The sequence below is a fragment of the Lissotriton helveticus genome, chromosome 1_1 (genome assembly GCF_964261635.1).
Source record: "Lissotriton helveticus chromosome 1_1, aLisHel1.1, whole genome shotgun sequence".
Lineage (NCBI taxonomy): Eukaryota > Metazoa > Chordata > Amphibia > Caudata > Salamandridae > Lissotriton > Lissotriton helveticus.
Window position 1 is genome coordinate 16,307,344 of NC_136057.1, and position 17,590 is coordinate 16,324,933.

A 17,590-nucleotide genomic window follows, 5' to 3' on the forward strand; every position below is an offset into this window, starting at 1 on the left:
GGGGCTACACTAGACGACCAAAGGTTAGGGAGTAGGAGACCCACGGGAGACGTGTGCAGTGTGGGAACACAGTCGCGAGTTACCATTGACTTACAATGGTGAACGAAGAAGTCAGGAAGTTACTGATTAAGGGCACTTCCGAGTGGACTACAACAAAACCCCTTTAAACTAGGACACTTGGATAGTCAATACCCACGGGAGCACTGGAGTACTCGTGTTTCCTCACCCAGGGAAGCCGGGTGCATAGGTTTCTTTTCGTGTCGGGTTTCGTCGATGCTTCCTATGGAGACCTGCAAAAGAAGTGCTGCAGGCGGCCGAAGGAAGAGTGTCCGGGTGGATCCAAGGGTGGATCAAAGAATTGAAGGACCTCAAATCAGAGGGGGCAGAGTCTGGGTCACTAGCCAATGACCAGGAAGGAACAAGGATGGAACCAGGTGATGTTGTGATGCAAACAGGTGAAGACATGAAGCTTGTCTCTGCAGCCACGAGGACCAGGAGGCATCGACGACAACCAGGAGCTGGATTCGAGCTGTCCCACAAAGGATCTAGTTGAATGCGGTGTTGGTATCCGGATTGGACCCAACAAGCCTTGGCAACTGCAACCCACGCAAGAAGGGAAGATTGGCTTCAGGTCAGACCAGCAAAGTCTGAGGAGCTTCTCCTTTGCAGGGAAGCTGGAGCAAGCCTGGAGCAATCAGGAAAGCAAGATGATTTCAAAGGTTCGCCTTCAGGGTCTCACTAGCCAACGGGATAGCAACCGAGAAGTCGCAACCAGCAGAAATGCAGGAGCGGGCCCCACGCGGCACTCGTGGAGTGAGGGGGGCTGAGCTTCAGTGCAAATAGTGCTTGGGTCTGGAGCTTCTGGTACCACAATGCACAACTGCGAGTTACCTCAGGAGTCGATGCAGTTAGCAATTTGAAGGGTGTCCAAGGAGGCTGGTCCCACGTCTCTCGTGTCCGCCACGGGTCTCAGCTTCGCTGTGGGTATGGGTCGGAGGGCAAGAAGTCTCGAAGTCCAGTCCTGAGTAGCTGAGTCTTCGGGTTCCGTCAGGAGCGTCGACAAAGCAAACTGACAAGTTACTGGTTATGCCTGTTTGAACAGGGTGGTCACTCCTTGACCACAAGGGAGATTTCTTCCGTCTTGTAGTCGATATAGAACGTCGAAGGTCCAAGAGTTTTGTTCCAGAGTTTCGTTCCAAGATAATCTAATGTCTCTAGACACAGCTCCTATCTTTATACTAATCCTAGGGGCTGGATTACCTGCTAGGTCCCTCCTATGGGTGGACCCTGAGAAGGGGGTGGTTACACCCCTTTCTCTTTGTCCAGTTTTGCGCCAGAGTGGGGCTGGAGTTCCCCAGCAACTGGTTTGAACTGGGCACCTTGTGTGCCCCTGGCAGTGTCTCGTTTTGCAGCCCTCCCTGCCCCAAAACACTAAAAGCCTGTCTGGGGAGGTGCTGGCACCCCCCTCGACAGGAAACCTATTGTCCAGGCCTCCCCTGCCGGAGTTACGTCCAGCAGCAGGAGGTCAGACTCGTGTCTGTGCCAGCAGCATCCATTTGGTGATGCTGAGGCTCTTTTTAACTTTAACTGGGTAAAGCAGTAACCACATGTCTTCTCCCTCTGGAAGGGTGGAATGCTACCCCCGCCACCAGGACTGGCGGGGGGGGGGTAGTATTCCAAAGTGTTTGACACCTTACACAACATGTTTTGATAAAGCCAAACCAAAGTTAGTATTAACCGCGAGGATTATAATGCACTTAAGAGTATATGGTATGGCTATATCATAGAACAGCTATAAGGACATGGTTCCGAAAGCTGCAGAGGGCTCAGCTCATGCTAGAGCCTCATCTCACATAAAACCAAGCACTCTGCCTTCAGGATTGTTAAGGCCTGCGATAGGAGAGACTTATAGGTTACTATGTGTCTATATATATATAAGGTAGATATAGATATACTATATCTAAGTAAGGGGTGATTACACCACCTTACCCAAGCTGAGTGATCAGGCTGTAGTTTCAGTTTGAATGGCCAGCCAGGGGTGGCATAATGCATGCTGCAGCCCCTGGTAGGCCTTGAACGCACCTATGCCCTGGGTACCTATGGTACACTATAGAGGGGCTCACAAAGGTGACCCAATACCCAATCAGGTATGTACCTAAAGAACATGGTATCAATTTAGAGAGAGAACAGCTGGGCCCAGGTGGGTCTGATTAGCAGGCCCACAGCCACAGTAAAGTCGAAAAACCAGAGAATCACAGCAAAAAGTGGGGGTGACTATAGGAAGCAGACCCTACTATTCTACACTGATTCTCACGCACCGAGCCTTACATGATACTGGCCCCGCCTATCTCAGGAAAAGAGTGACTCTCCATGTCCCTAGTCGACACCTCAGGTCAGCTTCTCAACGCCGGTTGGTAATCCCTCGCTTCCGGCGAACCAGATTGGGTGGCCAATCTTTTTCGGTCAAAGTGGCTACCCTCTGGAACTCCCTCCCATTCACCCTCAGGGATACCAGAGATCTTAGCAGCTTTAAAAAGCTCCTCAAAACTCACCTTTTTAATAAAGCTTACTAAAAAATATTATGTTTCGCTGTTTTTCTCTTGACTTCTTTGTGGTTTTGCTCCGCGCCAGGATACTCAGGAGTAGTTGCGCGCGTAATAAAAACACATATAACATAACATATAACACTTACTTGCACCCTCACAGCCTCTTTTACACTCCCCCACCAGACAGGGACCTTACATGCACGTTCACAGGCCCTTTCCACACTCCACCAGACATGGACCTTAAATGCATATTGTTAGACCTGGCACCATTGGCGTGGGTCTCCCTTCCATTTTTCGCTTCCGTCTCCCCTGTGTTTGCTGGTGTTAGATGCTCTGGGCGCGGTGCCACTGCCATTCAGTGCAACAGCGCGAATGCTCCCTATTGTAAATTGACTGTATGAATTGGTATAATCCTAATTGACCCAAGGAACATGATACAAAACTCGAATGTAGTATGCCTGAGCTCCAAATATTAAAGTGCATCTTTTAGTAACGATTATTTTTATATTCTAGGTTTAAAACTACCACTTCTGGGAAGTAGGTATTTTCTTGCCTAAGCCTTCCAGTGTGCTCAGCCGTTTTGTGTATTGGCTGTCTGGTTTTGGAGGGTCAGGGCAGGCTGAGGCCGACCTGGATTGAATAGAGAGATCTGCAGGTGGAGTATGAGGAGTGGTGACCCTTTGATCAGAGCAGGTCTGGGCCTGGCAAGGTGAATGATGGCTCCACCTCCCACTGTGCGTCTGATGGCAGACCCCCTCTTCCTGAAAGGCAGGATGCAGCCGGGTAAACAAAGTGCTCCAGGACGACCCCAAACTGGTTCTGGCTGAGTTCAGTGATTTGTGACTTTTTGAGAACAAAGACTTTTGGGGTATAAAGTTCTACAGGGTGTGTTACTTCTGGATGAAAAGACAAACCTCTGTCCGTGTAACTAGAGGGAAAGCATGTTGAAACTTTCATCCATCTTGCTGAAGCAACTACCCATGGACCTGATTTGAGCTTGCCTACTGTTAAGTCTCAGGGACATTAGACTTCACCCATCCGGATAACTATTTGAAGGGGATTCTACTCGCAGGTTAGGCCTCTGTTGAAAATGCCAGAGCCTCTGGTTCTACTGCGAGGAAAGCGGGCTGAGAGTCATCGCATCGCTATTGTTGGCCGCCGCACTGGAGGAGCTGTGCCGCTGAGTGCCCGCTTTTGCCGTCCAACGAGAATCATCACTGTCGCGGGCCACTGCAGCTGAGGAGCTGTGCCGCTGAGTGCCCGCTTTTGCCGTCCTACGAGAATCATCGCGGGCCACTGCAGCTGAGGAGCTGTGCCGCTGCGTGCCCGCACTAGTCACCACTTTGAGGATCTGGTTATCACCGGTGTGTGCCGCTGGGTGCCAGTCATAAGGCCCCATCCCAGGATTATCGTGAGTGCACGCATCGGGCCGCTACAGCTGGGAGCTGTGGCCACTGTGAGTCCGCCTGTCATCACCACGGCTTCCTTGTGAGGCTGCGTGCCGTGCCCCTTTAAACCTCAGGTACATTGTGCAATACCAGGTCGCGTGGACCCCGGCCTCAAACTAAGTTCGTTCCACACGCTTTTTGAGTGCCTTTATTGCTTTTGAAGTGAATCTGCAATTATTTGCATTGAGGTTTAAGTGCTTTTAAGCCTTGTGTTCAGTCTATATAAAGATAACTATATTTCTATAACTACTTGTGGTGTTACTTTGTAGCGTCCTTCCCGCGTTTTGTGTATGGTCATAAATGCTTAACACACTGCCTCTGAGATAGGCCTGTCTGCTCGTGCTACGTTGCCACAGGGTTGAGCAGGGGTTATGAAAGGGTGTAGCCCCCTTACTCCGACTTAGGAAGAAGGATCCCTATTTGGACCTCGACGCCAGCTGCTGCCAACTAGAGATCCCCATTTCTAACACACGTTCACAGGCTCTTTCCACTCCCCAACGGACATGGACCTTACATGCATGTTCCCAGGCTCTTTCCAGACCAGAGATGGACCTTACATGCACGTTCACGGGATCTTGCCCACACTCCACCAGACATGGACTGTACATGCACGTTCACAGCCTCTTTCCACACTCCCTACACCCCCCATGAGAGTGACTGCTGTGAGGATCGTGGTGAGTGCCCTCCAACTCACCTAGTTTTGACCAGCAGGGATCAGTTAATTCCCTGGGTAAAAAGTGCAGTCTACATCCTGCAGCGACTGCCTGCCTTCTCTGTTTGTGAACATGCCCCCAGATCCGACAGCAGCGAGAAGGAGAGTGAACGGAAGGCACCCTGGCACAGCCCCAGCACAGGCTATACTCATGCCAGGTTTAGCTGGGGGTCCCCACAGCCTTTGTAGGCATTATATAGATTGGCAGCTCCCTGCACTGAGCAGGAGGGCTCTGGTGCTGCAGCCCCCCCCCCCCCCTCCTTCCAGCCACAGACTTGCACCTCCTATGGCTGAATTGGTGAGGTGGCCATCCTGACGGACACTGGGCATCAGGTCCAAGAGTCCTGTGAGGGGCTCTTGTGTCCAGCGAGCAGCAGGGGGCAGATCTGGAGTCTCACCAGGAGGGCAGGCAACAGGAGGACTCCGAAGCCAGGACAGTGGCCACCTAAGGACGCGCGTGTGGAGGCCAGGTCTCCGCTGTTAGAAGCAGCCGAGGGCTGGACTGGTCACCATCCAGTCCCACTACAACCATGCGGTCAGTACTTGTCCGACTGCAGTGTGCTCTGTAACATTTACCAAACATTCAGGGCCTCATTTATGAGCCCTTGCGTCACTTTTATGCCGCCGGTGCGTCACTTTTAGTCACGCACCAGTGGAGTAAAAAATGTGCCTTGTTGCACCACATTTACAAAGTGACGCATCTAAGCAGAGCGTCACTTTGTAAACCCCTGCGCTACATTATACCTGCGCCAGGTATAATGTATGCAGAGGGGGCGTTCCCCCGCAGAAAGCCTCGTAATAGTGACGCAGTGAAATCTATGAGATTTCACTGCGTCACTTTTAGGACACTGTTGCGTCAAAATTTTGCGCCTGCCTCACAGCAGGCGTAAGACTGACGCAAGCCCTTTCACATGAGGCTTGCCCCAAGTGAAAGGACGCATTGCTGGAGTTGCGTCACTTTTGTGACACACTCCAGCAACGCCTCACTTTTGCGCTTACAGATACGCCAGAAATACTGACGTATCTGTAACTCCTTGTGCCATGATGCGTCACACTGTAAATATGACGCATCATTGGTGTCGCAAGGAGGGCGCAATGAAAAGTGACGCATCGCTGTTTTTACGCAGCGATGCGTCACTTTTCATAAATGAGGCCCTCAATGTTTTGGAGTCTTCCCCTCGCAAGCTGCGCCTTAAGATTCGCAAAGCCACAGTAGTGAAACGCAGGTTTGTGTCATGTTGCCGTTCGCAGGGTCGCATGCCCATCCGCAAGTGCATGTGCACGCAGTTTAAACGCTAAAAAGTGAAAGTTCCACTGGCCAATATTGAAAATATCAAAAAAGGGTGGTGTGTATTTAAGAGGCTATTGATGTTAGTGCAACCCTGGCTGCGTTCTGCTCATGAATACACCTAAGAAAGGAGAAAGTCAAGTAAACGCGTGTGCACCCATAAACCGCATTTAATAAGCTCTCGTTTGTGTCCCAAAGCAGGATTTCTCTGGTGAGCAGCAGAGAGTAGGCACATGAGAGGAGATCTATTAAATCCCATTACAAGCGGGGCAGAGACCCACGCCCATCCCTTGTGGGACAGAGACCAGTGCAGCAGGGCCCCTTCCAGGGAACAAACTATTGTTTTTTGTAGTTTTACGTTTTTACCGTGAGCTTGCCCATCGCATCCGCACTTCTCAGGAGCACCAGTTCCATTACACATCATCTGTTTGTAGGTCGAGCCTAGCGCAGCGCACATGCGCTGCTCTCGGAGAGGGCGTCTTGGAATCACTCCAGACTTCCAATAGACTTCTCCCGTGTGGGTCGGACTCCTCCCACACATTCCATTGGCTTTTGCCTGTGCCTTTCAAAAATGAAAGCACGGAAATGGCCAAAGGTGGAGGTATGTCCCGCCTTTTCTGAAAATGTTCACTCCCATGGGTCTTGGGAGCGAGCGGAGCCAGGAGCCGCACGCAGTGTGCCAGCTGCATTCCAGGATTGGGTTACTAATTAACCCAGCGTAGTCACTTACACTTTCGCGACTGTGCGTCTTTTAATACAACAGCCTAATTTATAAGATGCCACATACACTAGCTTTCTGATAGGGCTATTATAACTAGGAGGATTAGTTTGTTTCATGAATAGTATGGGTCTAATGCTATTGCGCAGCACAATAATAAACAGACACTATGAAGCGGGGAGTGCAGAGGATGAGTCAGGCCGCTCCACCCACACCATCCCGCTCGATTAAAACAGGGCATTTTCCTAGTGCCTCTGAAGGATTCTCTTACAGAGCTACGAGCCTGGTTATGGTGACTTGAAGGAGCAGCCAATAAGCACCTCGCTTCATACCGACTTCGTCGGAATTGTAGCGCACTCTGCTGCGGGATGAGCTTTACCCTCTGACAGTGTGAGAGTGAGAGGGAGGCCACGCCAGCACGGGGCAGGCCTATAGTGTGCGCCTGATAACGGGAGTGCATATGTTCCCAGGGGGTTGTTGTGGGCTCCGGGGAGTAGTAGATAGTAGTCTCGACGATGAGTGTGAGAGGTAATTGAGGCTTTAAATAAGATTATACCATAAGGCGAGTGTTCAGGGCCAGAATGGCTGCCTGTGTCCATATGGTTATCCTGGCGTTGAAAAGGGCGATCAGCTACACAGCATTGGGCGTTGCTGCTGGATTAAATTAATACATGGTTTGTGGTGCAGCTCCTGCCATCAAAACTCCCAGAGGGAGTGCTAATCGACCCAGCGCAGGTGAACCTTTTACTACACAGTGCAGAAGCCCGCGAGGATGTTTCCGCCTTATGGTTCTTGGCTAGCCTAACGCTCGCCTTTACGTCAAGGCTTTTGCGTGTGTGCAGCTGCCCGCTAGCCCAGCAGTTGTGCTCGTTGGTTTGCTCTGCTCTCGTCCAATTCCCTCTCTGCTACACTGTGGCAGGCAGCGCTTTGTTGCCAAGGATTCCCTCTGACTCTCTCCTCGCCTCTTCCCCATCTACCCTGTTCTTTTCCTCCCTCTTTCTCTCCTCTGCCTCTTTGCGTCCTTCTCCTTACCCAGTCTTCTGTCCCGCTCTCTTCGTCCCCCTCTATCACTGCCCCATGTTCTGCTCTGCTCTTCCTCATGCCCACCCTCAAACGCCAAACTATATATCTCTATCACCTATCCTTTCTCCTGACTCCCCCTCTTCGTATCAGCTTCTCCCCTTCTCTCTACTACCTCCTCTCCTTTGTGTCCACTCCCTTCCCCTACTGTCTGCATGCCCTGTCCTCCATTGTGCACCCCTGCACCCCGTGATACCTCCATCATCCCTCCCTCTTCTCTTCCCTCACTCCTGCAACTCTCCCCCTCACCTTTACCTCCCTCACTGTCTCTCTCTCTCCTCACCCTCCCACCCCTACCTCACTCTTGACGTTCTCTCCTTCTGCTACCACTCCATGCCTCCTCCTTCCGCCACCTCTGTCCTCTCAGTCTTCTTCTACCTATCTCCCCTGGACCTACCACCCCCTTTCCCATATTCCCCTCTCCCTTCACCCCCCTTTCTGTGCCCATTTTCCTCTGTCCCTCTTTCCCTTCTCTTTCGCCACAGCCCTCTGGCCTCTGTTGCTCTGTCTCCCTCCCTCCTTCCGTGTGTCTGCCTCACTCCATCTGTCCGCCTCCCTCCCTCCATCCGCCTCCCACCCTCCACCTCACTCCGTCCGCCTCCCTCCGTCTGTCTCCCTCCGTCTGCCTCCCTCCACCTCACTCCCTCCCTCTCCCTCCCTCCGCCTGCCTCCATCCACCAGCCTCCCTCCGTACCAGCCGCGGCCGGAAGTCGGATTACCTGCAGGGCGGTGACGTGGGGAGGGAGAGGGGCAGGGTGGGGGGTAGTAATGTATGGATTACGGAGTTTTACAGGTAAGTAAACATTTAAATAAATAAAGGAATTTTGTTGCGCGCACTGCATCGCATTTGGGGATACAGTGCACTCAACGAAATTCGTTTTATTTATTGAAATGTTTACTTACCTGTAAAACTCCGTAATCCATACATTACTACCCCCCACCCTGCCCCTCTCCCTCCCCACGTCACCGCCCTGCAGGTAATGCAGGCCGCCCGACACGGAGCCGCAGGTGACCCTCATAAGAGGGCGGGCACCTTAGTGCCACAGGAGAACCGGCGCACCAGCCCTCTGGGGTCCAGTGGCCGGAGGCCGCTGCCCGGGCCATGACGTCATCGGTATTTATTGGGGGGCGTGGGGGGACAAGGTATTTAGGTCTCCTACACGCCCCTGAGCAGTCTCTTTTGTCTTCACTGCCCTCGATGTTGGATGCCGCCAGGACGTGACGGACTTAGGGTGAGAGCCGTTTTGGGTCGGGCATCCTGCTGGGGGGCGCCGTTGGGGGGCTTGGGTCCGTCTATGGGGGGGGGGGGTTTCTGGGCACAAGGTTGTGGATATTTAAATTGGTAATATTGCTTTCCTTTTCGTAGCGGGCCTCTAATGTTGTTTGCCACGGGGGGTTCACACTTAGCTAGGAGCATTTTCGTGGCGCTCTGTTGTTAACTGTTTACTGTGTCACAGTTTTATGTTTATAATTTGGGTGTTCCGCTACCTGGTATGTGTTTATTTAATTGTTTCTATTGCAGGGCGGGTTTGTGGGGAGCATTCAACTGTGGAATCCTTGTGCGCGTCTGCCTCGAGGTCCGGAGGGCCAGGGTACTTCCAGAGAGCTTGGTCCTTCCCGGGCTTGGTAATTCCCCCGGAATTTGGAGCTGGGGGTGGGGGGCTGCGGGCAGTAGGCCTGACCTGACTCTCGGGGTCAGGGAACTTTTCGCCTTTGATGTACCCTGCCGGCGGGTCTTTGGCTGTCGCATGTTGTGTGAGCCCCGGTGGCGCGAGTGTTTAGCGCGCGGTTCGGTGTCAGAGGCACGGTCAGGTAGGGAGGGTACATGCTGTGAGGTTGGTCGACTACCACCTCCCGCCCCGCCTTCGTAAATAGGCCTGCTCCCTCGATCAGGACATGCGGCCCACCCGAGCGGGGGACGCCACACTGCTCATTCTGCTTCCCGGTTGCGGGCAATGGGGAGCCTGGTTATAGCTCAGTGGGTTGGGTCGCTGCCTCCGCTTACGGAGGTACTAGAGTTGAAGATGGTAGGGAAGGCAGCAATTTGGAATACAGAGGCATTTTGCCCAAATGTCACACGCCGTTAGGCCTGGGGAACTGGCGCCAGGTCCCCACGCGTCGGGCTGTGGCCTTCCCGTGTGGCCGCCATGGGTGAACTCGTGGGGCATTGACCCGTGCGGCCATGTTGGGTGGTCCTAATCCTGCACGGCCTAGGGGGTGGGGAGGGGGGTGCGGGCTGTGGCCTTCACGTGGGGCCGCCATTGTTGACCTCGTGGGTCATTGACCCCTGCGGCCATTTTGGGTGTGGTCTCGGCCTGCACGGCCTGGGGGAAGGGGGGGGCGGCCATATTGGTAGCCTTCGCCTGCGCCTCCTTGTTTGTGCAGTGGCCAGCCGGTTCGATGCGATTGGCTTAGCACCACCCAGCACCCCCCCCCCCTTGCTGAGCAATAGTGGCCGCATTTGTGTGTGCGGTTTTGTTGCATTTGGGCGAAGTAGGATACGCATTTCAGTTCTGCGGGCACGCCGGGCCTGGGGCCGCAGCCCAGCAGATCCCGCCACTGTGCCACATTCTATGTGCGCGCGGATTTCGGCAGCGCGGTTTTGCCCTCGCCTTTCCCCCCTCTTCAAGACTCTGGTGCCTTTTGGCCTGCCGGGGGGCTGGCCCCTGCAGGCGGGTTTCTCCTCTGTCCTGCCCGGTTTTCCCCTGCCTCCTTGAAGCACGAACTCGTGCTATGGGCCCGGGGGGCGCTAGGGACATGGGGCAGCTGCCTCGGCCATCCGGCGGCGGGACCCGCGGGCCATTTCATGCTCTTGTTCCTCTGGCCTAAATGCCCCCCCCCCCGCCCCATGCATTGTTGCCTGTGTACACATTTCCCAGGATGCTGCTTCAAGTTGTGAGCATACCAGGGGCTCTGCGGAGAACCCTTGCGTGTTCAGGAACTCTTTTCATTGCCTCTATCGAAGCTAGATGTGGGGCGCTCGACCTCGGACCTGGGGATCTGGGTTCGAGTCTCGATAACGACGCCAAAATGTGTGTCTGCATAATATGAAATGCATTCAGGTACTGGAAGTGAAAGAATTGCATTTTACGGGAATGGGGTCAGTTGTGTACATGCGTGGGTCGCGAGTACTTGCTGGGCATGGGTGAAGACGTCACAAGGGTGCAATTGCACGAGCCTCCATGTAATTCGTTTTGTTTTACTGTGTTAGGGACTGACGGTCAGGCACGTGCACAGCGTTCAGCAGTCTAAAGGGGGGACAGAGTGGGGGCCTCTCTCGTCAGCTTCGGCCTTTGAATCTTTCACTCGGTGCACAGGCTTCCCCCGAATCTCTCAACAATTGAGTACCTATTGGGGGTATATAGCGTGGCATGGATACAAAGGAAGTTAATGAGAATGTGAAAATTGGTAATTAAGGTGGCACTAATATCCATATTTTGCAGGATTGAATGTATGCGGCTAGTGAAGCCTGGAGGCACAGGAACATGAATGCAGCCGCAAGGCGCCTACAGGCTGAAGGATCACAGCAGACAAAGGGGACATTAAAAGGAATGTGAAGGAACGTGGTAACTGTGTTCTTTGTTTTACAGATTGCTAAATAAATAACCAGCGGCGGACGACCGGTGAGGCGAGCCAGGTTGCCTTTAGGTGTACAGAGACAGGTATACTGGGAGAAGAAACAGCTTGGGGTTAAATGGGAGGGAGACCTCAGGCAGGCGGTAGGGGAAAGTGATCAAATGGGTGTTGGTCTAAAGAAATGCCTTGCACAAGCACTGCATCTAACGTCCGCCTTTCCCTCCATAGCCACTTCGCACTCGCACGCTCTGAATACTTCGTATCGCTCGGGACTTGGGGTCTTCTGGTCGCATCACTGGGATGTAAGTATGGAGGGTGAGGGTTACGCACCTGTGATGTTCACGAGGGACAGGCTCTTTCACCTATGGTGTATCCGTGGCTGATCCAATTAATTTTTATCCCCAGATTCAGAGCAGGTGTTGCGAAGGCAGAATGGACAGCCAGAGTTCCCCTCCCCTCTTCCAAGAAGCGACCCAGGTGGAGGACTCGTTGCCAGGGACCTCCCAAGACGCAGTGTGGGCTGACTTTTTGGAAATGGCAAAATTGAAGGGCCTGGCTTGGGCTCAGAACTTGATGAGCACGCCAGAGCCAGAGGATTCGGGGTGCCCGGCAGAATCCCCATCGGCCGACAACTCGAACAATGCTGATGCGGCTCCTTCCAGGCCCAAGCGGATCAGAAAACCCACGGTTAGGGATTTCCCCATGGACGCTTTGCCGCTGACTCGCAGCAAGTCTGTGGCGACCTCCAAGGAGGTCCCGTCGCCGGGGGCAAGTGCTACTCCACCGCCTCCCGCCCCCCCCAAGGACACTCTGGGGTCGCAAGGTAATTTTGCTACCAAAGACGACCTGACAAAAGTTTTGGACTCATTGAACATGTTCATGGAGCGTTTTCAAAGGGGGGCACCTGGCCTTAGCGCCACGACAGCTGGGGGTAGTGGCATGGTTAGCGGGAGTGCTGTTCTGGCAGCCTCCACTGTTTGGTCTTCAGTACAAGCTGCTAAGCAGGGGGATTCAGTCAATGTTGTTTCACCATCGGTGGCTCCTACGATATCTCTGGGGGCCCCTAGTGGCCCGCCGCCGGCGAGCTCCCCCGCTCCACTTGCTGCGCCCACTGCGTTGGTTTCTAGCTCCCCCTCCGCTTCTGCTAGCGCCACTTCTGGGGGTCCTTCAGCCGGCAGCGCGTTGCCATTGCCTGTGCCTACTCCTGTCCCTGCGATCTCCAATGCTCCTGTGCCTACTCCTGTCCCTGCGATCTCCAATGCTCCACCAGCGGCCAGCTCCTTGCCCGTTCCCGTGCCTACTCCTGTCCCCGCGATCTCCAATGCTCCACTCCTCTCGGGGCGATGCTCTCTGGCTTGGCAGGTACCCCAGGCCGCTAAAGAGGCCATCTGGAGACGGGAGTTCATCGACATTTTCACCCTTCTAATGTTAGGGCAGGAAGGCTTGGACGCTAGAAAGCTTGGGTTTAAGGAAGAGGAGAAGAAGGTCAAGTACCAGCCATGGCCTGAGAAGAACATCGGTAATTGGCTAGAAGCGTTTTCTATCCTAGCGTCCGTTACTATGGAACGTTTCCCTGAGCAGGGCCCAGGCCTTGTTCAATACTCCAGGATCATCCATAACGAGGCCTTGAAATGGGGTGGTAATGGGTGGATCAATTATGATAGGGAGTTTCGTAGGAAAATGTCACAGTGCCCGGAGTTAAACTGGGACCAGAAGGAGGTACAACTCTGGATGGAGCACATGGGAGCACGTGGCCAGCTTCCTGCGGGTCCAGCTAGCAGCAGTACCAGTGGTCAGGCTTATTCGGGGGGAGCTTCCTTTTTTCGGGGCAAGGGTAAGCATTTCTTTCGAGGGGGCCGCAGAGGAGGCGGTGCCAGAGGTGGCTTCAAGCGTTCTCCCCCCGGCACCTGCCGTCTGTTCAATAATGGGTCTTGTTCCTGGGGAAAGACATGTAAGATTGTCCACGCCTGTAACACCTGCGGGGGGCCCCACCCCGCAACCTCAGCCTCTTGCCAATCTAAGCAGACCTCCCAGCCAGCGAGCAAGGGTAGTCAGTAAGTTTGAGTCAGGTCCCAGGCCCCTGGTGTTGATTTCTCCACTCACGCTCTCTTCTCCCCCCTCGTTGCCTTTCAGTGAGCCTTCCGGGCGCCCTCTTGCCACAGCCTCTGCCTCTCCCCCTACAAGTACGCACCGGACGGTGCCCCTGGGAGGGTCCCCGGTGAGCATTGACAACATTACCCCTTTACTGAGGCGGTACCCCTTAGAGGCAGACAGACGCTTGTTGTTAGCCGGTTTCCACGAGGGCTTTAGGATCCCTTACTCCGGTCCCCTGGGGAACAGGGATGCTGAGAACCTAAAATCTGCAAGGGACCAGCCAGAAGTGGTTAGGGCAAAGGTTGAGAAAGAGAGAGCACTGGGCAGGGTGGGAGGTCCGTTTTTGCACCCACCTTTAGAGAACTTTGTTGTATCTCCCTTGGGGGTCGTGCCTAAAAAAGAACCAGGGGCCTTCAGACTGATTCACCACCTCTCCTACCCTAAAGGGGCTTCGGTCAACGATGGGTTAGATGAGGATACATGCTCAGTGTCTTATGCCACGCTAGATGTAGCATTGGACCTGGTCAGGAGAGCGGGCAGAGGGGCCTGTTTGGCTAAGGCTGACATCGAATCAGCTTTCAGGTACCAGTCCACCCGAGCAGCTATCACCTGCTAGGTTTCAAGCTGGACGGATTGTTCTACTTTGACAAATGTATGCCCATGGGTTGTGCTGTGTCCTGTGCGTACTTCGAAGCATTCAGTTGTTTCTTGCAATGGGCACTCCAAGACACATTCGGTGTAGAAGGGGTGACTCATTACTTGGATGACTTTTTGTTCATCGGGAGCGAGGGGACACAGCGTTGCTCACAGGGCCTGGAAGATTTCGTCCGTCTTGCAGATCACCTGGGGGTCCCCCTGGCCCCTGGTAAGACAGTGGGGCCAGCTCAAATTCTTACCTTTCTGGGTATAGAGATTGACACCGTGGCAGGCGAATGCAGATTACCTGAGGAGAAGGTGCGCGACCTGTCCAGTAAGATTCAGGCGTTGGTAGGAATTGACAAAGCTTCCCTGGGCTGCATCCAGGGCATCCTAGGCCTGCTCAACTTTGCTGCTAGAATCATTCCAGCGGGCAGGGTCTTTGCCAGAAGACTTGCCAGGGCCACTGCGAACATGGCCAGCAAACACCACATGGTGAAGCTTAGCAAGGGAATACAGCATGATTTGGCCATGTGGGCGGAGTTCCTGCGCAATTTCAATGGGGCAGTGATTTGGAGGGCTCCCTGGGCCGGCAGCCCTGATCTTTCTCTGTTCACGGACGCTTCGGGCAGGTGCGGTTTCGGGGCTATTTTAGACAGGGAGTGGTGCGCGGAGAAGTGGCCCAACGCATGGGTCAAGAAGAAGGTGACGGCTAAGATCACAGTACTGGAGCTCTTCCCCATTGTGGTGGCTTTCCACCTCTGGCCCACCATCTTGTCCGCCAAAAGGGTCTTGCTGTGGTCGGATAATCTAGCAGTGGTTCAGGCCATCAACTCCCACTCGGCCTCTTGCCCCCTGGTTCTCTGTTTGTTGCGGGAGCTGATGCGCGCTTGCTTGTATAACAATGTTGAATGCAGGGCGCGCCACATTCAGGGCACCAAGAACATCGCTGCTGACGCTCTCTCTCGTTTTCAGTGGCAACGGTTCCGAGAAGCCTGGCCGAGAGCGAGAGAGGAAGGCACCCCTTTCCCTGCGCACCTCTGGTACCTGCTGAAGTGGTGAAAAGGATGAGGGCTCTGGGGGAGATGTCTCTGGCACAGAACACTGTCAAGCGATACAAGGCCTGTGTAAAAAAGTTTTGTGATATTGTTGGACAGTGGGAGGCTGATGGTGATGCGGCAGAATTGAAAGTCCAGGCATTCATTTTGTGGGCCAAAGACAGTAATAAGAGCCACTCTTGGATTTCTGGGCACATAGCGGCCATTAGTCACAAAGCCAAGCTATTAGGCCAGGAGGACCCTACCAGGGCGTTTGTGACCAGGGCAGCATTGAAAGGGTGGGCCAGGAGGGAACACAAGGTGCCAGATAGCAGATCGCCTATTGATTTTGCCACTCTGCAAAAGATGATCCTGTGCTTGCCTCAGATCACTTCGTCCACTTACGAGGCTGCTTTGTTCGCATCTGCTTTTAGCCTTGCCTTCTTCGGCGCGTTCAGGATCTCTGAACTGGTCGCCAAATCTAAACATGACGCTTCAGGGGTAGCATTGGCTATGTCGGATGTGCGGGTTTTGGGGGACACACTCATTGTTACTCTGCGCCAATCCAAGACTGATCAGAGGGGTAGGGGGATAGAACTGTGGCTTCAAAGCCTTGGCGTGCCAAAATTTTGCCCCGTAAGCCTCCTGTCGGATTACCTGGCCATGCGGCCTCATGGGGTGGGGTACCTCCTCTTACACGCAGATAGTACCCCCCTGACCAAATTTCAGGTAGAACAGGTAATGCACGCATGCTTAGCTGCAGCAGGTGTCTCGAAGGTGGGCAAAAAGTACAGTTCCCATTCATTCCGCATAAGCGCAGCCACGACTGCAGCCGCAGAAGGGGTACAGGTGGAAGGCATCAAGCAATTGGGGAGATGGTCCTCTGATTGTTACAAGAGATACATAAGACCGAAAGTAACAGATGATGGGCTGGAGCACATGTGAGGGTGGATATGTGGTCATTGGGTCTTGAAACAAAGTTGTATAAGGAGGCACCCGGGGCCATGCACCTGTATTTTTGGGTTACTGTTGGTTAAAGTGTGGTAATATGAACAGTGTGATTTAGTGTGTTTAATAAATAGTTACATTCAAAACTTCTCTTCATTTACCAGGAACAACGGTCTGGGTGCTGGGACACGAGGGGGTTTCCAGGTTGGCCCAGTGGGCAGAAAAGAGAAAGTGGAAGCATGGGTTTAGCAGAACTCGGTTTCCTTGGCATGGAGGCACTGGCTTACGATGGAGCGGGGTGCTTGGTTTGCTGACACGTGAATTACAAGGGAACACTCAGCCCCCAGACGTGCTCATCCTGCACGTGGGAGGGAACGACCTGCCTTGCCTAGGGAAGAGATTTCTCTTAAGGGACATGAAAGTAAACATTATCAAAATCAGCAACTTATTGGGTCCTTGTGATCTTTGGTGGTCGGAAATCACACCACGCCGGTGTTGGGCAGGTGCTCGCTCTGGGCAAGCAGTGGAAGGGGCGCGAAGAAAAGTAAACTGCGCTATGCGTAAATTCGCTGAGCTGATGGGCTTTGGTTTTATCCGACACGGGGAACGCCATGCCAAAGCCCCAGGTTGCCTGGACGAGGAAGGCGTCCACTTGTCCGGCGTAGGCATGGATTTATTTCTGCTGGACATTCAGGAGGCACTAAGCTCTTCGGGCTGCATATAGGAGGTAGATATGGTGGGGGGCCCTGCCTGTGACGGTCGCCACATACAGGGCTGTGGAGGAATTACATGATGATCCAGAGGCGAAAGGTACTTAGGAGTACCCTATGCAGAAGCACAAAGGGTGCTGAGGCCTATTATCCCTGGGAGATCCGTGCGGTGGACCCTGGGGGTGCGACGGCGCCCCGTTATCCTACGGGCGGTTGGTTACCTGGACAACCGGGGGTTGCTTGAATGCTCCGCCCCTCGTAGGGGGGGGCGTGGGCTAGAGGGTGGACCAATGGTTCACCGGACAGGTGAGGGGCTACCCTCTCACCATCAACCGCTAAGCACCGCAAGGCCAAGGCCGCGGGCTACTTGGCCTATCAGGTGGCAAGCTGCGAGGGGCGGCTTGCCTTGGATCATCTGTAAGTTAACCCACCATGTTTTAGCAATGATATGCTAATAAACCTGCGACTACTTTTCCCAACAACAAGTTGTCTTGTCCAATTATTTTGATGGGGGTTCGTGTATTTGGAGGGATGGTGGGCACGCCGATATTGGCACTATGCCACTGCCGGCCGCGGCTGCCTCCCTCTCGCCGTCCGTTCGCCCCCCTCCATATGCCTGTCTGCCTCCATCTCTCGTGCTCCCTGCGCCCTCTCCCCCTCGCTACCTTGGGACTTCTCTGCTCCCGGACAGCAGCCTCTGAGCTTTGACCACAGTCTGGGGTCCTGGGAGAGGTTCGGCTGTGAAGTTCCACAAGTCTTGAATATTTTATTCTCTATAGAAATGATGAAGATACAGG

At 53.8% G+C, this 17,590-nt stretch overlaps 1 protein-coding gene across 2 annotated transcripts in view; it reads right to left on the reverse strand.

The window, feature by feature from the left end:
• Positions 1–17,590, reverse strand: part of LOC144810789 (glutathione S-transferase P 1-like) — a 40,270-nt gene that overhangs the window by 14,683 nt on the left and 7,997 nt on the right. The gene's annotated exons all lie outside the window — the stretch shown is intronic.